Below are 21562 nucleotides of genomic sequence, written 5' to 3' on the forward strand. Positions count from 1 at the left end.
ATGCAAGTTCTTTTCCCTAAGCACGTATGACTACATACGAAATACATGCCCACATTAGATTGACGAACTGGAGCTAGTTACTTATCTCTCCATGTTATAATTGTTACATGATGAATAGCATCCGACATAATCATCCATCACCGATCCAATCCCTACGAGCTTCTTCCTACTGGTCCTTGCTATGTTACTTTGCCGCTACTACTGTCACTGCTGCTATTGTTACTCTGTTGCTACTGCTGTTACTTTGCTGCTACTGGTTACTATTGCTACTGCTGCTATCACCCTACTTTTCTACTGATACTTTGCTTCAGATACTAAATCTTTCAGGTGTGGTTGAATTGACAACTCAACTGCTAATACTTGAGAATATTCCTTGGCTTCCCCTTGAGTCGAATCAATAAATTTGGGTTGAATACTCTACCCTCGAAAACTGTTGCAATCCCTTATACTTGTGGGTTATCAAGACTATTTTCTGGTGCCGTTGCCGGGGAAGCACAACTATATTCTCTGAGTCACTTGGGATTTACGTCTGCTGGTCACTATGAGGAATCCGATAGATCCAAGAACTAAAGTCTTGCCCTCAACTACGAGGACAGGTAAGGAACTGCCATCTAGCTCTGCACTTGATTCACCTTCAGTTATGAGTAAGTTTGTGACATCACCTCCTGCTAGAAATCTCGATATGTCGCCTATGCTTGATGATGCTAGTTCTGCTTCCCATGATGCTTATAATGATGATATGCTTGATACTGCTTTGCCTGATGATGCTATGCTTGATACTTCTTTGCCACTAGGTGCATTCCTTGATGCACAAATTGCTAGAGTTGCTGCTAGATGTGATGATACTTCTGAAACTGCTGATACTATTGAAGTAGAACCTGCTATTTTGCCTCCTCGAACTAGCTCTCCTAGACCTGAATTGCCTGATATGCCTGAGCGTTATGTTATGGAGGGAGGGATAGCTGAGGACTTTCTTGCATGTAAGGTTAGCTATGATGTTGAGAAATTACTGCTCAATTGGAAAGAAAAATCTCTGGACGCTAGGATGAAATACGACCCGAAGTTTGCTAGTTCGCCAATCTTTGTGACCTATAAGGATTATGAGTTCTCTGTCGACCCTGAGTTAATAACTTTGGTCGAATCTGATCCTTTTCACGGTTATGAGTCTGAAACGGTTGTAGCTCATCTTACCAAACTGCATCATTTAGCCACCCTATTCACTAGTGAGGAAAAGATTCGCCACTACTATATCCTCAAGTTGTTTCCTTTCTCTCTAAAGGATGATGCTAAGACCTGGTTCACTTCTCTTGCTCCTGGTTGTGTGCGTAGCCCCCAGGATATGGTCTACTACTTCTCTGAAAAATATTTCCCTTCCCATAAGAAGCAAGCTGCCTACAGGAAATATACAACTTTGCTCAAGTTGAAGAAGAGAGTCTCCCACAAGCTTGGGGAGGCTCGTCCAGCTGCTGAATGCTTTGCCTGATCACCCTCTTGAGAAGAATGAAATACTTGATATCTTCTATAATGGACTTACCGATGCTTCTAAAGACCACCTAGGTAGTTGTGCCGGTTGTGTTTTTAGGGAACGAACCGTAGAACAAGCTGAGATCCTATTTAATAATATCTTGTGTAATGAGAATGCTTGCACTATTACCGAACCACATCCTAAGCCAACTCCGAAGAAAAGAGGTATTCTATTCCTTAGTCCTGAAGATATGCAAGAAACTAAGAAATCTATGCGAGAGAAAGGCATTAAATCTCAAGATGTCAAAAATCTACCACCTACCGAAGAGATCCATGGTCTTGATAACCCGATACAGGTAGTAGAAGTAAATTCTCTGCGTAGGTTTGATGAGAGTGATATTCATTTTGATAAACCTGGTAGCTTATGCCTGGATGAATTTGGTAACTTTGTTGCCAAACAACAGAGTTTCAATGATTATGTTAGCAAACAATTGGAACAGAATGCTCGTATGCTAGTCATTTAAGTGCTTGTGTGGACAGAAATGTCAATGATCTTAAGCTCTTGAGTAAACATGCCTCTATGGTTACTACTCAGGTAGAACAAGTACTTAAAGCTCAAAATGACTTGCTCAATGAGTTGAATGACAATTTTGTTAGAGTCGTCACTAGAGGTGGTAGAATGACCCAGGAACCTTTGTATCCTGAGGGTCATCCTAAGAGAATTGAACAAGATTCTCAAGGGGTTAGCACTGATGCACCAAGTCATCATAGAAAGAAGAAGAAAGACGATAGGAACTTGCACGCTAGCAACCCTGATGCTGATACATCAGAGAGTCCAAACGATGTCTGTACCTCTGATGCTGAGACACAATCTGGTGATGAACATGAGCCTAATGATAATACCAATAGTGATGTTCATGAAGATGCTCAACCTAGCAATGAAAAGGATGTGGAGATTGAACCTATTGATGTTGATAACCCACAGCCTAAGAATTTAAGATATGATAAGAGCGACTTCGCTGCTAGGAAGCATGGTGAAGAAAGGGAACCATGGGTTCAGAAACCCATGCCCTTTCCTCCTAAACCATACAAGAAAAAGTATGATGACGATTTTGAGCGCTTTGTTGAAATGATTAGACCTGTCTTTCTGCAAATGCATTTGACAGATATGCTCAAAATGTCTCTGTATGCTAAGTACATGAAGGATCTTGTGACTAATAAGAGGAGGATACCTGAGGTTGAGATTTCCACCATGCTTGCTAATTATACTTTCAAGGGTGGAACTCCTAAGAAACTAGGTGATCACGGAGTGCCCACTATACCTTGCTCCATTAAAGGCAACTACGTTAGAACTGCTTTATGCGACCTTGGAGCCGGTGTTAGTGTTATGCCTCTCTCTCTTTATCGTAGGCTTGAACTGGATAAGTTGACACCCACTGAAATCGCTCTCCAAATGGCCAACAAATCAATTGCTTTCCCTATCGGCATTTGCGAGGATGTGCCTGTTGTGGTTGCTAATGTCACTATCTTAATAGACTTTGTTATCTTGGATATTCCTGAGGACGATGCCATGGCGGTCATCCTCGGAAGGCCCTTTTTAAACACTGCAGGGGCTGTTATAGATTGCAACAAAGGCAATGTCACTTTCCATGTCAAGGGTAATGAGCATAGAGTGCACTTTCCGAAGAAACAATATCGAGTACATTGCATCAATGCTATCGAAAAAACTTCATCGATTCTTATTGGGAGCTTTGAATGCCCTATACCTCTTGTTAAGATGAAGTATGATTTGCTTGTTGGGGAGATACACATCCCCATTGAGGTGACCTAGTGACTATTCGAAAATTCTCCGTTCTCTTTTGCGATTCGAAAAGGTTTGTCGAGGAGACTTGATCAACCTCATTGACGGATTTCTTTAGATGACCATGAGATGGATGAATCGAGGAGTCACAAACCTCTGTTCCAAGATTTCACCTTCGGTTGCTTAGAAGAAAAATTAAAGATTCAGTTTAGTTTTCCCTGTTTTCTGTTTTAGCGTCCCGTAGAAAAGTACCCCGAAAATAAAAGTTCTCCGAACGCCGTGAAAATCAAGTATGATTTTTTCTGGAATTTTTTAAAAATACTGAGACAAAGAGCTTGTCTGGGGGTTGCACCAGTGGGCCACAAGCCCAGGAGGCGCGGGCACCCCCTGGCCACGCCTACCTGGCTTGTGGGGCCCACGTGCACCCACCCACTCATTCTTGCTCTCATCTCGTTCTCCTACCTCCAGAAAAAATCGTTTCACAGCTCAAACCCGTGTTCTTGCTCCTCTTGCTGGGATTTTCGATCTCTTTTCTCAAAGCACCATTCTCCGAACTGTTTTGGGGAGATTACTCCTTGGTAAGTGACTCCTCCATTGGTCCAATTAGTTTTTGCTCTAGTGCCTTATACTTCGCGTATTTTTGCTGCCTTGGTGACCATGTTCTTGAGCTTTGCATGCTGATTTTAGCTGGTCCCAAGTAGTTTTGATGCGTAATATGGCCTCTAGGCACTTGTGGGAGTAGTTGCTACGAGTTCCGTTGAGCCTTGTTCACTTTTCCTTAGAATTACTAAAAATTTAAGAAATTTTCAGAGATAGAAAGGGGAAAAGATGAGGAGGTTCTTAAGAGGCTCTTCAAGCCGTGACCCCAAGGATGATGGAAGTGAGAAGAATCCCAAGTATCTGGTCCCTCGAGTCGCGGAAGTTCGAGCGTGCTAGTGGCCAAGCGATGTGTTCTTACGCGCCGCTGGACTTTATGAGGACTTTTATCACTTGGTGGAGAATGTAGGCCTTACTGCCGTCGTTAAAGATAAGTGTCCACAATACCTCCTCCTCACTAATATCTTCGTACAAAGCTTTAACTTCTATTTGAGGAAAAATCCTCCTATGGTTGAGTTCGAACTTTATGATATCCCCCGGCGCATGTCACTCCAGGATTTTTGCAATGTTTGCAAATTACCTTACGTTGGGGATGTTCATGAACCTCGTCCAAGGGACTTGGAAGCTTTCATCGATACAATTGCTGTAGGAGAGGAGAGAGGAGTGTCTTGCGCTAGAGCTGCTAGCATTCATTGTCCCGTGCTTAGGTACTTCTGATTATTTGTGGGAAAATGTTCGATTGGTCGTGGGAAAGCCGGGTCACTTAGTTCCCCAGATCTTGCGGTCTTGCGCGAAGCCCTTCATAATGATAAAACTTATAGCTTGGGCGCTATAGTAGCTCAACGGTTGAACACGAACCGTTCTAAAGGCGTTGTTTATGGAGGTATCTATACTACTCGTCTTGCTAGACACTTTGAGATACCTATTAGACTGGATGAGGAAGAATAGATTCTTCTTCCCGAGAGATATCTAGATTACGATAGCATGGTTCGCCATGACTTTCTTGATAGAGATATAAATAGAAGGATGATTTATAACCTCGTATTTAATGAGGGTACTCGTGAGACTATTACTTTGCATGCTCCTTCTTTGTTCAATCTTCATGCAGGCAGGTACATTATTATGCCCTCGGACATCGACGCATATTGGGGCTTAGCCCAACCACAGGTGCCCGTGCCCGAGCCACGAGTCGAGTACCAGACGCCAATTTATTAGTGGGAGCCAGAGGAGCTCACACAGCAGTGGCATCATCAGTCCACTCCGGAGTACCCCGGAGCTGGTTATTTCCCTCCTTGGGAGTAGACCAACTTAGGCCAAAAGCCTAAGCTTGGGGGAGTACGTGTTCGTCGGTGTTCACACTTGGCCACTGTATCATCCATGCTAGTTTATTTTCTTTTTCTCGTTTTCTTTTCGTGTGTCTATCTAGTTTGAGAAAACCCAAAAAGATTTTCTTGTTCTTCTTTTGCTTGTTGGGAGCTTTCCCGTGTAAATAGCTTTCTTTTCTTTGGGTCAAGGTAGAAGATAATGGTTACAATGTTTAGTGGCTCTCACATGCATACCTGTGTAGCTGTTAAAGAGACATATTACTTTGTCTTCTCTTTTGTGTTTGCCTACAGATTCCAGTGTAGTCCAATGCATGAGCACTCTTATTATTTTTCACATTGTTCGGTCGTGCAAGTGAAAGGCAATAATGACGATATATGATGAAGTGACTGAGCCTGGAAAAGCTGGTATGAACTCGATCTATTTTGTTTTTGTAAATATGACTAGCTCACCGTTCCTGATTCAGCTTTGTTGTGAGAGAAACATGTTTGCAATGACAACTTAGAGATCATAGTTGCTGATGCCATGCTTACTTAGCTAGGAGCTTATAATGGTTTGTCTTGGATGCCCACATGAATTTTGAGATGACTGTGTTGTTGTATGATAGGATGGTATGCTCCTTTGAATGATTCAAGTGGCTTGACATGGCACAAGTTTACGCATGTAGTTGAAATAAAATCAACATAGCCTCTATGATATTCATGTTCATGGTGATTTATGTCCTACTCATGCTTGCATTCAATGTTAGTTAATCTCAATGCATTTTGATGATTGTTGTCGCTCTCTAGTTGGACGCTTCCCAGTCTTTTGCTAGCCTTCACTTCTACTAAGCGGGAATACTGCTTGTGCATCCACTTCCATAAACCCAAAGTTGTTCCATATGAGTCCACCATACCTACCTATATGCGGTATCTACCTTCCGTTCCACGTAAATTTGCATGTGCCACTCTCTAAACCTTCAAGAAATAATTTGTTTTGCATGCCCGAACAGCTCATGTGGTGACAGGGGGCTATCAGTATCTTCCATGCTAGGCGTGTTATCCTCGATATGTGTTTATTCACTATCATTCATGGGAAAGGGGCTGGTAATTGGAATGCCCGGTTCCATGCTCAAATCGAAAAGATAATTGCAAAAAAACTCCCCCAGGATTGATGTTGGTATGGACGGCACCCGAGGATTCGGCTAGCCATGGAGTGTGATTGATTGGTGGTGGGGGAGTAAAACTTTACTTTTCTGTTTGGGAATAGACTATAGCATGTGTAGCGTGGAAGATGGTGAGAACTCTTAGTCATTGCGTTGACAATGAAAGTATGCCACCCAAAATTATTATCTCTATTTTAAAAGCTTGAGCTCTGGCACCTCTGCAAATCAAGGCTTCCCTCTGCGAAGGTCCCGACTATTTATGTTCCTGTTGAGTCATCCTCCTCTTATAAAAGCACCAATTAGAGAGCACATCTGTCATTTTTATGCTTTGCTTTTAACTGTGTTGGGTATGACTGTGACTGGATCTTCATTGCCATGAATTACAATGTTCAGTCAGCCCTTGGTCTTTGAAGGTGCTCTGCATTTATGTTTTGCGGTCTCGGAAAGAGCTAGCGAGATACCGTCTTTTCGTACTGCTTCATGATTGTTTTGATTGAAGTGTTGACATTTGAGACTTATTATAATTTGCTCGCTGGTTGATTATGCCATTGATATGAGTTTGTCGTGAGATCTAGATGTCATTTGCTTATGTGGTTTGCTTGTGATCTTGCTGAAATTCTGGTTATGAGTTAGACATAGTTGCAACAACAAGATCAAACAGAGTTCGTCAAAGTTTTTCTTTTGTCTCTTTGAGTTTTTCAACTGAATTGCTTGAGGACAAGCAAGGCTTTAAGCTTGGGGGAGTTGATACGTCTCCGTCGTGTCTACTTTTCCGAACTCCTTTGCCCTTGTTTTGGACTCTAATTTGCATGATTTGAATGAAACTAACCCGGACTAACGCTGTTTTCAGCAGAATTGCCATGCTGTTGTTTTTGCGCAGAAATAAAAGTTCTCGAAATGACCTGAAAATTAACGGAGAATTTTTCTAGGATTTATAAAAAATACTGGCGCAAGAATCAGCGGAGGGAGTGGAGCCATGAGCCCACAAGTCCACCAAGCGCAGGCCCCCCTGGCCGCGGCTGGCAAGCTTGTGGAGCCCACGACGCTCCACCGACTCTCAATCCAACTCTATATAGTCCGTTTCGTCCGGAAAAAAATTGAGGAGAAGAGTTCATCGCGTTTTACGATACGAGGCGCCGCCACCTCCTGTTCTTCATCTGGAGGGCAGATCTGGAGTCCGTTCTGGGCTCCGGAGAGGGGAGATCATCGCCATCGTCATCAACAACCTTCCTTCATCACCAATTCCATGATGCTCTTCACCGTTCGTGAGTAATCTCATCATAGGCTTGCTGGACGGTGATGGGTTGTACGAGATCTACCATGTAATCGAGTTAGTTTTGACGGGGATTATTCCCTAGTATCCACTATATATGTTCTGAGATTGATGTTGCTACTACTTTGCCATGCTTAATCCTTTTACTAGGGCCTGAGTGCCATGATTTCAGATCTGAACCAATTATGTTGTCGCCAATATATGTGTGTTTTAGATCCTATCTTGCAAGTTCTAGTCACCTACTATGTGTTTTGACCCGGCAACCCTGGAGTGACAATAGCCGGAACCACTCCCGGAGATGACCATAGTATGAGGAGTTCATGTATTCACCAAGTGTTAATGCGTTGGTCTGGTTCTTTATTAAAAGGAGAACCTTAATATCCCGTAGTTTCCATAAGGACCCCGCTGCCACGGGAAGGATGGACAATAGATGTCATGCAAGTTCTTTTCCATGAGCACGTATGACTACATACGGAATACATGCCTACATGAGATTGACGAACTAGAGCTAGTTACTTATCTCTCCGTGTTATAACTGTTACATGATGAATAGCATCCGACATAATCATCCATCACCGATCCAATGCCTAAGAGCTGTTTCCTACTGGTCCGTGCTATGTTACTTTGTCGCTACTGATGTCACTGCTGCTACTGTTACTCTGTTGCTACTGCTGTTACTTTGCTGCTACTGGTTACTGTTGCTACTGCTCCTATCACCCTACTTTGCTACTGATACTTTACTGCAGATACTAAATCTTTCAATTGTGGTTAAATTGTCAACTCAACTGCTAATACTTGAGAATATTCTTTCGCATCCCCTTGAGTCGAATCAATAAATTTGGGTTGAATACTCTACCCTCGAAAACTGTTGTGATCCCCTATAATTGGGGGTTATCAATGGCAAAGCCCTTTGCCATCAGCTGGCAGACGGCAAAGAACCCATATAGTTTATGTTGTGTTTGTTTTTTATTATTTCACAGCACACACACACACATATATATTTATATATTTCACAGCACATATATGATATGTATTTCACAACACATATATATAGTTCACCACACATATATGATATACATATAAAGTTCATCAATGTACATCCCAACTATCGAAAGAACCAACATATAGAGTTCTACACTGTTCATCCATAGATACATATACATATTGTTCGACATTGTTAATCAACTCAAATGAAAACTAGAACTAATAATGCACTCCATGAATGCCAGCTTCCATGCATGTGTTACATCCAATCTGCAAAAATGTGAATAAGAAAGTCAGAAGAAGAACAACATATGATGTTTTTGAGCTAATTATGTCATTTTAGAGGAAAACAAGCTAATTATATAATATTCATGAGCTAAGCAAGGTTCTTATGCCATTTTGAGCTTATTATGTCATTTTGGAGCTAAATGGGCTAATTATGTCATTGTTGGGAAAATAAGGTAAGGAGAATATGAAAGAGGAGAAGAAAGAGGAGGAGAAGAAGAAGAAGAAATCAAGAAGAAGGAGCATTAGAAGGAGGAGAAGGAGAAGGAGGAGCCTTCTTCTCGTTCTTCTCCTCCTCCTCCTTCTCCTTTTATTCTCTTCTTCTTCTTCTTCTTCTTTCTTTTCATTTTTCCTATTTCTTCTCCTCTTGTTGGAGCTAAATTATCTAATTATGTACTTTTGGAGCTATATGGGCTAATTATGTCATTTTAGAGGAAAACAAGCTAAGAATATAATATTCATGTGCTAACCAAGGTTATTATGCCATTTTGAGCTTATTCTGTCATTTTGGAGCTAAATGGGCTAATTATGTCATTGTTGGGGAAAATAAGGTAAGGAGAATAAGAAAGAGAAGAAAGAGCAGGAGGAGCAGAAGAAGAAGAAATCAAGAAGAAGGAGAAGAAGAAGGAGAAGGAGGAGAAGGAGAAGAAGGAGGAGAAGGTCTTCTCCTTCAACTTCTTCTCCTCTTCTTGGAGCTAAATTATCTAAGTATGCCTTTTTGAGCTAACTAAGCTTATTATGTCATTTAGGTGGTAGCCAAGCTAACTATCGGTCATTTTGGAGCTAACTTGGGTAAAATTTGTCATTTTGGAGCTAACTATGCTTATTAAGCCATTTTGGAGCTAGCTAAGCTAATTATAGGCCATTTAACAGGTAAGGTAGGGGGGATAAGTCATCTTGGAGCTACGTAAGCCTTATTATGTCATTTAGGAGAGAACTTAGCTAACTATAGGTCATTTTTTATTAAATAGGCCATTTTGGAGCTAACTAATTTAATTATATCATTTAGGTGGTAGCCAAGCTAAGTAATGGTCATTCTTGAGCTAACTTGGGTAAAATGTGTCATTTTAGAGCTAACTATGCTTATTAAGCCATTTTGGAGCTAGCTAAGCTAATTATAGGCCATTTAATAGCTAAGTTTGGGGAATAGATCATCTTGGAGCTACGTAAGCCTTATTATGTCATTTAGGAGAGAACTTAGCTAAGTATAGGTCATTTTTTATTAAATAGGTCATTTTGGAGCTAACTAAGCTAATTATGTCATTTAGGTGCTAGCCAAGCTAATTATAGGTCATTTTGGAGCTAACTTGGGTAAAATTTGTCATTTTGTAGCTAACTATGTTTATTATGCCATTTTGGAGCTAGCTATGCTAATTATAGGACATTTAATAGCTAAGTTTGGGGAATAGATCATCTTGGAGCTACGTAAGCCTTATTATTTTATTTATGAGAGAACTTAGCTAAGTATAAGACATAATTTATTAAATAGGCCATTTTGGAGCTAGCTGAGCTAATTATGTCATTTAGGTGCTAGCCAAGCTAAGTATAGGTCATTTTGGAGCTAACTTGGATAAAATATGTCATTTTGGAGCTTAATATGCTTATTAAGCCATTTTGGAGCTAGCTAAGATAATTATAGGCCATTTAATAGCTAAGTTAGGGGGAATAGGTCATCTTGGAGCTACGTAAACCTTATTATGTCATTTAGGAGAGAACTTAGCTAAGAATAGGACATTTTTTATAAAATAGGCCATTTTGGATCTAACTAAGCTAATTATATCATTAAGTGGTAGCCTAGCTAAGTATATGTCATTTTGGAGCTAACTTGGGTAAATTATGTCATTTTGGAGCTAACTATGCTTATTAAGCCATTTTGGAGCTAGCTAAGCTAATTATAGGCCATTTAATAGCTAAGTTAGGGGGAATAGGTCATGTTGGAGCTACGTAAGCCTTATTATGTCATTTAAGAGAGAACTTAGATATGTATAGGTCATTTTTTTATTAAATAGGCTATTTTGGAGCTAACTAAGCTAATTATGTCATTTAGGTGGAAGCCTAGCTAACTATAGGTCATTTCGGAGCTAACTTGGGTAAAATATGTCATTTTGGAGCAAACTATGCTTATTAAGCTATTTTGGAGCTAGCTAAGCTAATAATAGGCTATTTAATAGCTAAGTTAGGGGGAATAGGTCATCTTAGAGCTATGTAAGCCTTATTATGTCATTTAGGAGAGAACTTAGATAATTATAGGTCATTTTTTAATTAAATATGCCATTTTGGAGCTAGCTAATTCTGTCATTTAGGTGGAGCCTAGCTAACTATAGGTCCTTTCGGAGCTAACTTGCGTTAAATAAGTCATTTCGGAGCAAACTATGTTTATTAAGCCATTTTGGAGCTAGCTAAGCTCATTATAGGCCATTTAATACCTAAGTTAGGGGGAATAGGTCATCTTGGAGCTACATAAGCCTTATTATGTCATTTAGGAGAGAACTGGGCTAAGTATAGGAATTTTTTTTTAAATAGCCCATTTTGGAGCTAACTAAGCTAATTATGTCATTTAGGTGGAAGCCTAGCTAACTATGGGTCCTTTCGGAGCTAACTTGGGTAAAATAGGTCATTTCGGAGCAAACTTTGCTTATTAACCATTTTGGAGCTAGCTAAGCTAATTATAGGCCATTTAATACCTAAGTTAGGGGGAATAGGTCATCTTGGATATACGTAAGCCTTATTATGTCATTTAGGAGAGAACTTAGCTAAGTATAGGTCATTTTTTTTATTAAATATGTCATTTTGGAGATAACTAAGCTTACGTCATTTAGGTGGAAGCCAAGCTAACTATATGTCGTTTTGGAGCTAACTTGGGTTAAATATGTCATTTTAGAGGAGGAGGAGGAGAAGAAGAAGAAATCAAGAAGAAGGAGAAGAAGAAGGAGGAGGAGAAGGAGGCGAAGGTGACCTTCTTATCCTTCTTCTGCTTCTCCTTCTTCTCCTCCTCCTCCTTCTCCCTCATCTCCTCCTCCTCCTTCTTCTTCTCTTCTTCTTCTTCTTCTTCTTCCTTATTTTCATTTTTCCTATTTCTTCTCCTCTTCTCCTCTTCCTGGAGCTAAATTATCTAATTATGTCATAAATGAACTAGAGAAAACTTACCGTCGTGGTCATCAAGGAGGAGAAACACCAGGGTTGCTCGCGGCAGCTTCGTTTGGAGACGGTTGCCCTGGAGAAGGGTCGTGCGATGCCGCTCGGGAGTTATGCTGCAGAAAAGAAATTTTGCTATGTCTGAGTTAGCATGATGACACTCAATTGTTAATACTAGTTTATAATGACCATTGAAATGAAACTCACCGTGCCAATCGCAGAGAAGACGGACATCGGCAGAGGGACTTGACCGTTCTTCTCGCACATACTCTGAAGAGTCGGTCGTATTAGTTAGTAATGAAACAGACATTACACACATGATTTGGCTAATGTGAAAAAAAACTTACCACAAAAAGCTCTACAGGGCCCGTTGACCTGTGTAATTCCGGGCCCTCTCCTCCTCAATCAATCGTGTCGTGGTCCGGTCCCTCTCCTCAAGAGTAGCCTGGCTTGCCAATCTCTCTTTCTCAAGAGCAGCCTGGTTTGCCGCTCTATCTTTCTGAAGAGGAGCCTGCAACACCATTCCTCATTACCACAGTAATGATCGATGGTCACACACATAATGAAATGGATGAAAGTTTTCTGAGTCCGTACAACTAACCTCGATGGCAAGATCGAGTGGCCGTGGACGTGGCATTATCTCAGGACAGGAGATCGACTGGCGCGCCTTGATCTCCGGGAGAGTGAGAGGACAACGTATTATCCCATCTCCAATGGCTATCGAACCATGGGGCCTCCCGCCACCAGATATCATCACCAGCTCTGGATCCAAAGGTTCCTCGCTCGGGTTAAAGTCCTCCCCTTTCCTAGCCTTCCCCGTGTCCCTGTATGTCACGAGCTTGTGTGGGATGATAGGTTGGTGAAGTTATTTGGATCATCCAGGCTAGACTCAGAGAATGTCTTCGCCTTCTTGTAGGAGGCACTATGGGCAATGCCATAAAGGTCATACAAGTGTGGCATCTCCGTCTTATTGTGATGCGCCTAAAAGAGTGGAACAAAGTATTAGTAAGGGGCTCAAGCTAGCATGAAGAGTGAATTGCATGAATCATGAAGTAAACCACATACCAAGTTTCATCCGAACGGAACTAAGTTGGCGTTGCCTTGATGGTGTGAAACACCAACCTTTTGGCTACGCCGATCCTTCGCATTGTCGTGGACGGTTCGCTAGTTCCATGTGCACCATTCATCCACCAACGCCTCCCAACAATCCATCTTCTCCGCACACCATCTCGGGGGCACCTACAAGTTATTAGAAAGAATTTTGAGCGCTACGCCGATGAATTAAAGCAAGAAAACTACGTAGAAGGCCTTAAGAATAGGTAATTACCTTCATGTACTGCTGCTTCAGATACTTTCCGCGGCACTCCTTCTTCTGCTTTTTAATACCACACGTGGCGTAGTTGTCTCGAATAGCCTGTGGTCGAGCCTCGTGGCGTTAGTTCTGTAATAACCGCCTACACTCGGCCTCGAGAACCTTGGTCACCTCCTCCTCATATCCCTCCTCACACCTATAGAAGGTATGCAATCAAACAAGACAACACCGATTAGTACAACAATTAGCTATACTATTAATTTTAGATTGTGTAAAAGGATAATTTACCCAAAAGCTCTTGATCACCATCTCACCCTTTATGTGGCACAAGACACCATCTATAATTTCCTCTGGCAGGGCCTACGCAGCCTGGTAGTGCTCCCAGGAAAATCCTACTGTAGGAACCTGACCCTCACCAGGCAACGTGACAAACCCCAGAAAATTTGTCCGGTAAAGCACATCAAGGACGATGTTCGGCTTGCGGACTCCACGAGGGTGTGCCCATCCCCTGCAGTATGATAAGGTCAACAGATTAGATATTTGAAGAAACTTGAAGGGCAAAGCTTAAAAAATAGCAAATGCACGTACCTATCCCCTTCAGGCTTAATCACCGGCCTCTGCTCGCGGGTAGCCGGCACGACAGGGATACATGTACTACCACGCATGTACACAGTGGCCCCGTCCACCTGCACGTCGCCCTCACTATCCGTAAACTCATCCCCGCCATCAACAGAACAACCACCCGGACCCTCGGTCCAATCCGGCACCTCGGTCCAATCCGGCCAGGAACCCCATCCGGACCTCTCCACGTCGGCCGAAGCGTGTGCGGCAGGAGTCTCCTGGGACGTAGCCTCAGGAACCGGAGTCTCGTGGGCCAAAGGCACCTCGACCCGAGGCTGATCCTGGACCGGAGTCTCAAGGGTCGAATGCCCATCCACCCGAGGCTCCTGGACCGGAGTCCCCGTAGCCTCCTCCTCAAACGGGTCCACCATAGAAGTCATGTGCTCGGGTGAATGAGCTGGTGGTGGTGGCGAGGACGGTGCAACAGTCCGCCTACCTCTTCCGCGGCCACCACCTATCCCTGTAACCTTCCCCTTCTTCCCTACCCGACGAGCACCTCTCCAAGTGGGCAATGCCGCCGATGAAGAAGCACCCTTGGGTGGTGTCGTCAGACTATCTTCCAAGGCTCTACGGAGAGATCGGGGTGGAATGGAAGTACCACCCCTCGTGCAGGCCGCCGAAGAAGAACCCGTCGAGCGATCTGCACCCGCGCCCACCATCTTTCAACACCTACTGACCTGCTATGATAAATATTAAAATAAATTAGTACAACATAAAAACAATTGAATAACTGACATGAATAATAATATGTACATATATAATTTAAGTTGTGAATCTTACAAACTAATCATCATCATCAATAAATGCATCATCATCATCACTATCACGCATGTTTTCATGAATGACGTGCTCATCAGGTTCAACGGCATGAAGTTGCGGAAGGCCTTTCTATAATCGGTCAAGCATTGACACGTCATCCGCATCAGTAACCTCTTCTAGTTCCAGCTTTGCTGGTTCCGGCTCGGGGGTGAAGTCGGATTCACTGTCACTGTCTACTTCCATGTTCTGGGGTGAAGCACGGCGGTTCTTGAAACGTTTCTTGGAAAGACGTGTTTCTTGGAAGAATTATCCATCATATGTGTCTGGGTTAATGTGAGGTTCATAATCCTATTCATTTAGGAGAGGTGGTCTAACATGTGGCGGCACTTCATAAACAACATACCAACCTTCCAGATTCTTATCAGTTTGGCATGCCCACGGTAGATAGAAAACTTGGGTCGCGTGCTGAGCCATAATATAGACATCGGGAACATCTAAATGGGTGTTTGGATTGATTTCGACTAGTCCTATATGTTCATGAGTCCTTCTAGTCTCCTTCGGCTGGAACCAATAACATTTGAAGACTACGACGTTCGGTGGGTTTTCACCAAAGAATTGAAGTTCATAAATTGCTTCAACTCTTCCATAATACTCGATAACACCTTCGCCGATAGCAGAGGCACCATAATTTGTATATTTCCGGTCGGGCATAGATAACTCTTTGCCAAAGGTACGAAAGAGATACCCGTTGATGTTGTATTTCTCAAATGAACGGACCTTATAGTCAAAACCATTAGCAGCTTGTCTCAATTCGGCGTCCATAGACTTTGAATTAGCCTACAAGTTTAATACGAAATGATTGTTGCATTAACCGCAAGTTCGACCAAGAAATGAAATGGTCCATTATTGATAATTACCATTTGTTTGAACCAAGAGATGAAACCGGGATAGCCGCCTCCTGTCTTTGCCAGAAGCTCATACTCTTCGACGAAATTATTTTCGATCACCACTCCATCCGAGAATTTGGCGACGTATCGGGTGTATGAAATATCCGGGAATAAGAGAAGTTCAAAGGAATTAGAAGTTACGGGAAAATGTGTCGAGAACTTACTCGATGTACGACCACACTTCTGTTAGGTTGTTGAAGATACACAACTAAATGTTCCACCATTCTTCGACGTCCAATGTTATTGGTTTCGAAGCACCGGCTGGTGCGAGCTTCCCTTTGAATAGGCTGAGGTTGGACCCACCTTTTTAGGGTCTGCATCATTGTGCCGAGGCTTCGGATTATGCAAATGATGATTTTTGGCTTCGTAGTGTGCTGTCACAAAGTTTGCCACCTCCTCAGTAATGAATGCCTCAGCCATCGATGCTTCAATTTTACGCTTATTTTTACATTTAGCTCGAAGCGTCTTCTGCATCCTCTCAGTTGCATAGCACCAACAATTTTGCACGGGCCCACCCAATCTTGCCTCGGTCAGTAGATGTAAAATCAAATATTGCATTGGATTAAAGAAGATCGGCGGAAAGATCTTCTCTAACTTGCACAACAACTCTGGTGCAAACTCCTCCATGTCATTTACCACGCGAGGCGACAATTCTTTCGCACAAAGAACATGGAAGAAATAGCTCAGCTCCGCGAGTATTAGCCATTCATCCTCAGGAATAAAGCCACGTAACATCACATACATTACCCCGCTCTAGCCATATGTGCCAATCATGACTCTTGAGACCAAAGATTTTTAATTTTTCAAGACTCGCTCCCCTCTTTAGATTCGCTGCATACCCATCGGTGAACATCAAGTGCATTTTGACCCACAAGATAATTTCCCTCGTAGCTGGCCTTCAAGATTGAACCAGGCCTTTGGCTTCGACCACTTCTGCTTTCCTTTGCCTTCTAGCATGTTTTGTAACGGTCTATGACATAGTGTCTCTTGATCGACTCTAGCCTTAGTATTATCCTTTGTCTTCACATCTATGTCGAACAATGTACCAAAAATAGCATGTCCGATATTCATTTCAGTGTGCATCATGTCGATATTGTGTGGAAGAAGGAGGTCTTTGAAGTAAGGCAGATCCCAGAAGCATGGCTTGTGAGTCCAGGCGTGTTTTGAATTATACCCCTGGAAATACCCTGGATGCTCTGGATCAGGCTCGAGGGCGTTTAACTGATCCAGGATCAATTGGCATCTCAACGCAGGTGGTGCCAAGTTTTTGACAACTTTACCTTTGGTAAAGTTCTTCTTGTCTTTTCTGAACTGATGGTCAGGATCCAGGAACTATCTATGCAAGTCAAAGCAAGAATACTTCCGACCCTCCTGCAACCAATGAAACTGAAGAGCTGCCTTGCATTGGGGGCACGAGAACCTTCCATGCACACATCATCCAGAGAATAGCGCATGCACCGGCAAGTCATGCATAGAATAGAAGTACCACACATGCATTTTGAAGTTTTGTTTTCTAGCAGCATCGTATGTCTTGACCCCATTTTCCCAAGCTTCTTCCAATTCACCCTTAAGCGGCTGTAGGTACACATTCATATTCTTCCCCGGATAATTGGGCCCTGGAATTATCAACATCAGAAATATGTTCTTTCTACGCATAATCTGCCCGGGGGGGGGGGATTGAGGGAAATGACAAATACAGGCCAACAACTGTATTAGGTTGCCGTCATGCCGAAGAGATTTAAACCATCTGTGGCGACACAGACTCGAGGATTCCTTGGATCTGCCGCTTTATCCTCATGCAATCCATTGAAATGTTTCCACGCTTCCCCATCCGATGTGTGTACCGCCATCTTATTCCCATTCACATCTAGTTCAGTTCTTCTGCCCAATTTGTGCCATGTCATCTGTCTTGCTGTCTCTTCGACCATGAAAAGACGTTGAAGCCTTGGTACGATTGGCATATACCGAAGAACACTAACTGCGATTTTGGTCTTCCTCTTCTCACCCATACCGTTGTCTACCACAAGATACCTGCAAGACTCGCAATTGGGACAATAGTCCAAGTGTGCATACTCCTTCCTAAATAAGACACATCCTTTCTCACATGCATCTGTCTTCTCATAGGGCATCTTAAGTACACGAAGTATTTTGTCCGACTGGTACAAGTTTGTAGGCATGACATGGCCTTTGGGTAGGAAGCGTCCAAATAGTGTCATCAACGCGTAGTAGCATTCTCTTCCCAAGTTGAACTGAGCCTTCAGAGAGATTACTTGTACAATTGCATCCAGCTGACAAAGCTCAGTGTGCTCATGGAGAGGACGTTTTGAAGACTCCAATATTTCATAGAAGGCCTTTGCAGATTCCTCCATCTCATCTTCCGAATCCCGAGCAACATCAAGGTCTTGCACCATGTCTTCGATCCCGGTACCATGCTCATCGGTGCGACGACGGACCACCTCAGCTCTGGTGCGTTGCATAGACTCACCATGAAATGTCCGCACCATATAATTAGGCTTAAAATCCCTCCTTTGCAGGTGTTTAATCATTACAGCCTATGTCGTCTTCTTATAGTTATCGCATCACGGACAGGGGCAATAGTTTCTATTCTGGCCATTTGCAAATACGGCTTTCGCAAATTCCATGGTTTTTAGAAACCATTCTTTCGTCATCTCTTTCTGACTAGGGTGACCGGTATACATCCACGCACGATCAGTCATCTTGCCTAGCTATTAAAGACACAAGAAATATATTTATATATAATTTAGCATATATATTCATTAGTTAATCAAGTTCGCCATTTTTATTACGTCCATGCAACCTACACGCTAATAGGTAAAGATAGGTCCTAATCCCACCCGAGTATGTGTAGGTTGTGTTCGTTTTCCCATGCTCTGCTCCGGATCCAATGCAAAATTTCGGCAGCACCTCCCCGTTGTTCTCCTGATGCACATCTCCGCAATAAACAGAGAGGATGTGTATCCGGAGAACAACAGGGAGGCATTGACGAAATTATGCATCGGATCCGGAACAAAGCATATGGGAAAACGAACCCAATCTACACATACCCGGGTTGTCCATGGATAATGTTGTACAATTCGAAAGAATCACGGTTATAAATATAAGCAAATGCATGCATATTTATAACTGTAATCCTTTCGAACGGGAGACGCATACTGGTCACGCATACTGATACATTAATTTAATTACCTAAATCTTGCAAGTTTCATCCAAAAACCGACCCACGGTAAATGAAGGGGCGAGGAGGATATGACATTTCTAGTGACCCACCAATGCAGTGGCGGAGCTCGTACAACGCATGGGGAGGTCTTCGCACAACAGACCTCACAGCAACGAGACAACTGTCACATGTAAATCCACCCGATCAACACAAATATACTAATTATGTCTTTTTGGAGCTATATGGGCTAATTATGTCCTTTTAGAGGAAAACAAGCCAATAATATAATATTCATGAGCTAACCAAGGTTTTTATGCCATTTTGAGCTTATTATGTCATTTTGGAGGATAATTAGCTAAGTTGTGAGCTAACCAAGGTTCTTATAATGTTTTTACCCTAACTAAGCTAATTATGTCATTTTGGAGGACAATTAGCTAAGTATGTCTTTGTTGGGGAAAATAAGCTACGTAGAAGAAGAAAGAGAAAAAGTAAGAGGAGAAGAAGAAGGAGGAGGAGAAGGAGGAGGAGGAGAATGAGAACGAGGAGGACGAGAAGAAGAAGAGAAGAAGAAGGAGAAGAAAAAGGAGAACAAGGAGGAGAGAACAAGGAGAAGAAGAAGGAGAAGAAGGGGGGAGAATAAGAAGGAGAAGAAGGAGGAGAGAAGAAGGAGAAGAAGGAGGGCTCCTTCTCCTCCTCCTCCTTCTCCTTCTTCTTCTCTTCTTCTTCTCTTCTTCTTTTCATTTTCCACTTTCTTATCCTCTTCTCCTCTTCTTCTTCTTATTCTCCTCCTCCTCCTCCTCCTCCTCCTCTTCTCCTATTCTTCCTCCTCTTCTTCTTCTTCTTCCTCTGATTTCTATTTCTATTCTTCTTTATCCTCTTCTTCTACATATTCTTCTTTTCTTCTTTTTTCTCTTCTTCTCCTTCTTATTTCTTCTTCTTCTCTTCTTCTCTTCTTCTCTTCTTCTTTTCTTCTTCTCCTTCTTATTTTTTTTCTTCTCATCTTCTTCTTATTTTCTTCTTCTCGTTCTTATTTTTTTTCTTCTCATCTTCTTCTTCTTCTTCTTCTTCTTCTTCTTCTTATTTTCTTTTCTTCTCCTCCTCCTCCTCTTCTTCTTCTTCTTCTCCTCCTCCTCCTCCTCCTCCTTCTCCTCCTCCTCTTCTTCTCCTCTTCTCCTCCTCCTCTTCTTCTTCTTCTTCCTCTTCTTTCTATTAAGCTAAGTAACTAGTGGCAGATGGTCTTTATATGAAAAGCTAAGAACTAAATAACAACTACAATAACATCAACCACTACTACAACAACTACTACAACAACTACAATAAGAACAACTGCTACAACAACTACAATAACAACAACAACTACTACTACAACAATAAAACTTTGTAGTTATAATCTAATTCCAAAAAACTAAATGACAACAAGTTAATTTCCCCATGGGGGTGGGGGTTTGGGGTCTCACAGGCAGGGGCGGCCGTGGCGTCGTGGGCGGCGGGGCCGAGGGTGTTGGGGCGGTGTGGTGGCGCCGGGGCTGTTAGGGCTGCGGGGCGGCACCGGGGGTTGTGGGGCAGTGGTGGGGGCAGTGGGGCGGCGGCGGGGGGGGGGGGGGGGGGGGGGGGTGGGGGCTATGGGGCACCGGGGCAGCGGCGGAGGCGCTGGGGGCGGCTGCACGACGGTGGTAGCGGCAGTGGGCGTCGGGGGAGTGGAGTGGAAGAGAGTGACCGTTGCACAGTAGTGAGAGAGAGAGAGGGCCAGGGTGGGGGCGGGACGATCGTTACAGAATACTAAGGCTTTGTCGTCTGTTGGCGGACGACAAAGGGTCTAGACTCTTTGTCGTCTACCTCCGGACTCTTTTCTGTCCGCTAGCAGACGGGAAAGAATCTACTGTAGTTTGACCTAACATCCCCTCGGCCAGGTGGGCCCAGTCCAAAGCTTTGCCATCTGATGTCCTAATCTTTGTCGTCTGCGGCTGACGGCAAAGAAGTGACTCATGGCAAAGACTATGCCATCAACCAGTTCTTTGTTGTCTGCTTTGTGGCAGCTGACGGCAAAGACACTCTTTGCCATCAGCCAGCAGACGGCAAAGATTTGACAGATAGCAAAAATCTGAATTCCACTAGTGAACGTTTCCCAAACCACACTACTCCTTGTTCATCCACTGAGAATCCTGGGGCCTTGCCTTCTTGAATCTTCTTCTTGATGCCTTCAATGCTTTTATGACCCTTGTGGGCCTCCTTGATATCATCAACTTGCATCGGTTTGACTTCGAGGTTAGCTAGGAATCCTAATTCCACTAGCTCCAATCTGAAGTTCTCCATTTCTTCATATAAGGTGGGTTGCCTTTCCTTGAGCATGACATTCAAGGTGCTGGTCTTCCTTCTTAAGGCATCAGCCACTACATTATCCTTACCGGGGTGATATTGAATGCTGAGGTCGTAATCCTTGATTAACTCCAAACATCTTCGTTGCCTCATATTCAATTCCCTTTGGGTGAAGATATACTTCACACTTTTGTGGTCGGTGTATATTTCACATCGTTTCCCAGAAGGTAATTTCCCCATGTCTTCAGGGCATGCACTACTGCTGCCAACTCGAGATCATGGGTGGCATAATTCTCCTCATGCGGACGCAGTTGTCGTGATAGATACGCCACAACTCTACCATCCTGGATTAGAACCCCACCGAGCCCGGTTCTGGAGGCATCACAATATATCACAAAATCCTTGCTGATATCTGGAGTGGCC

This window comes from Hordeum vulgare, chromosome 7H (assembly GCF_904849725.1).
Source record: "Hordeum vulgare subsp. vulgare chromosome 7H, MorexV3_pseudomolecules_assembly, whole genome shotgun sequence".
Classification (NCBI taxonomy): Eukaryota; Viridiplantae; Streptophyta; class Magnoliopsida; order Poales; family Poaceae; genus Hordeum; species Hordeum vulgare.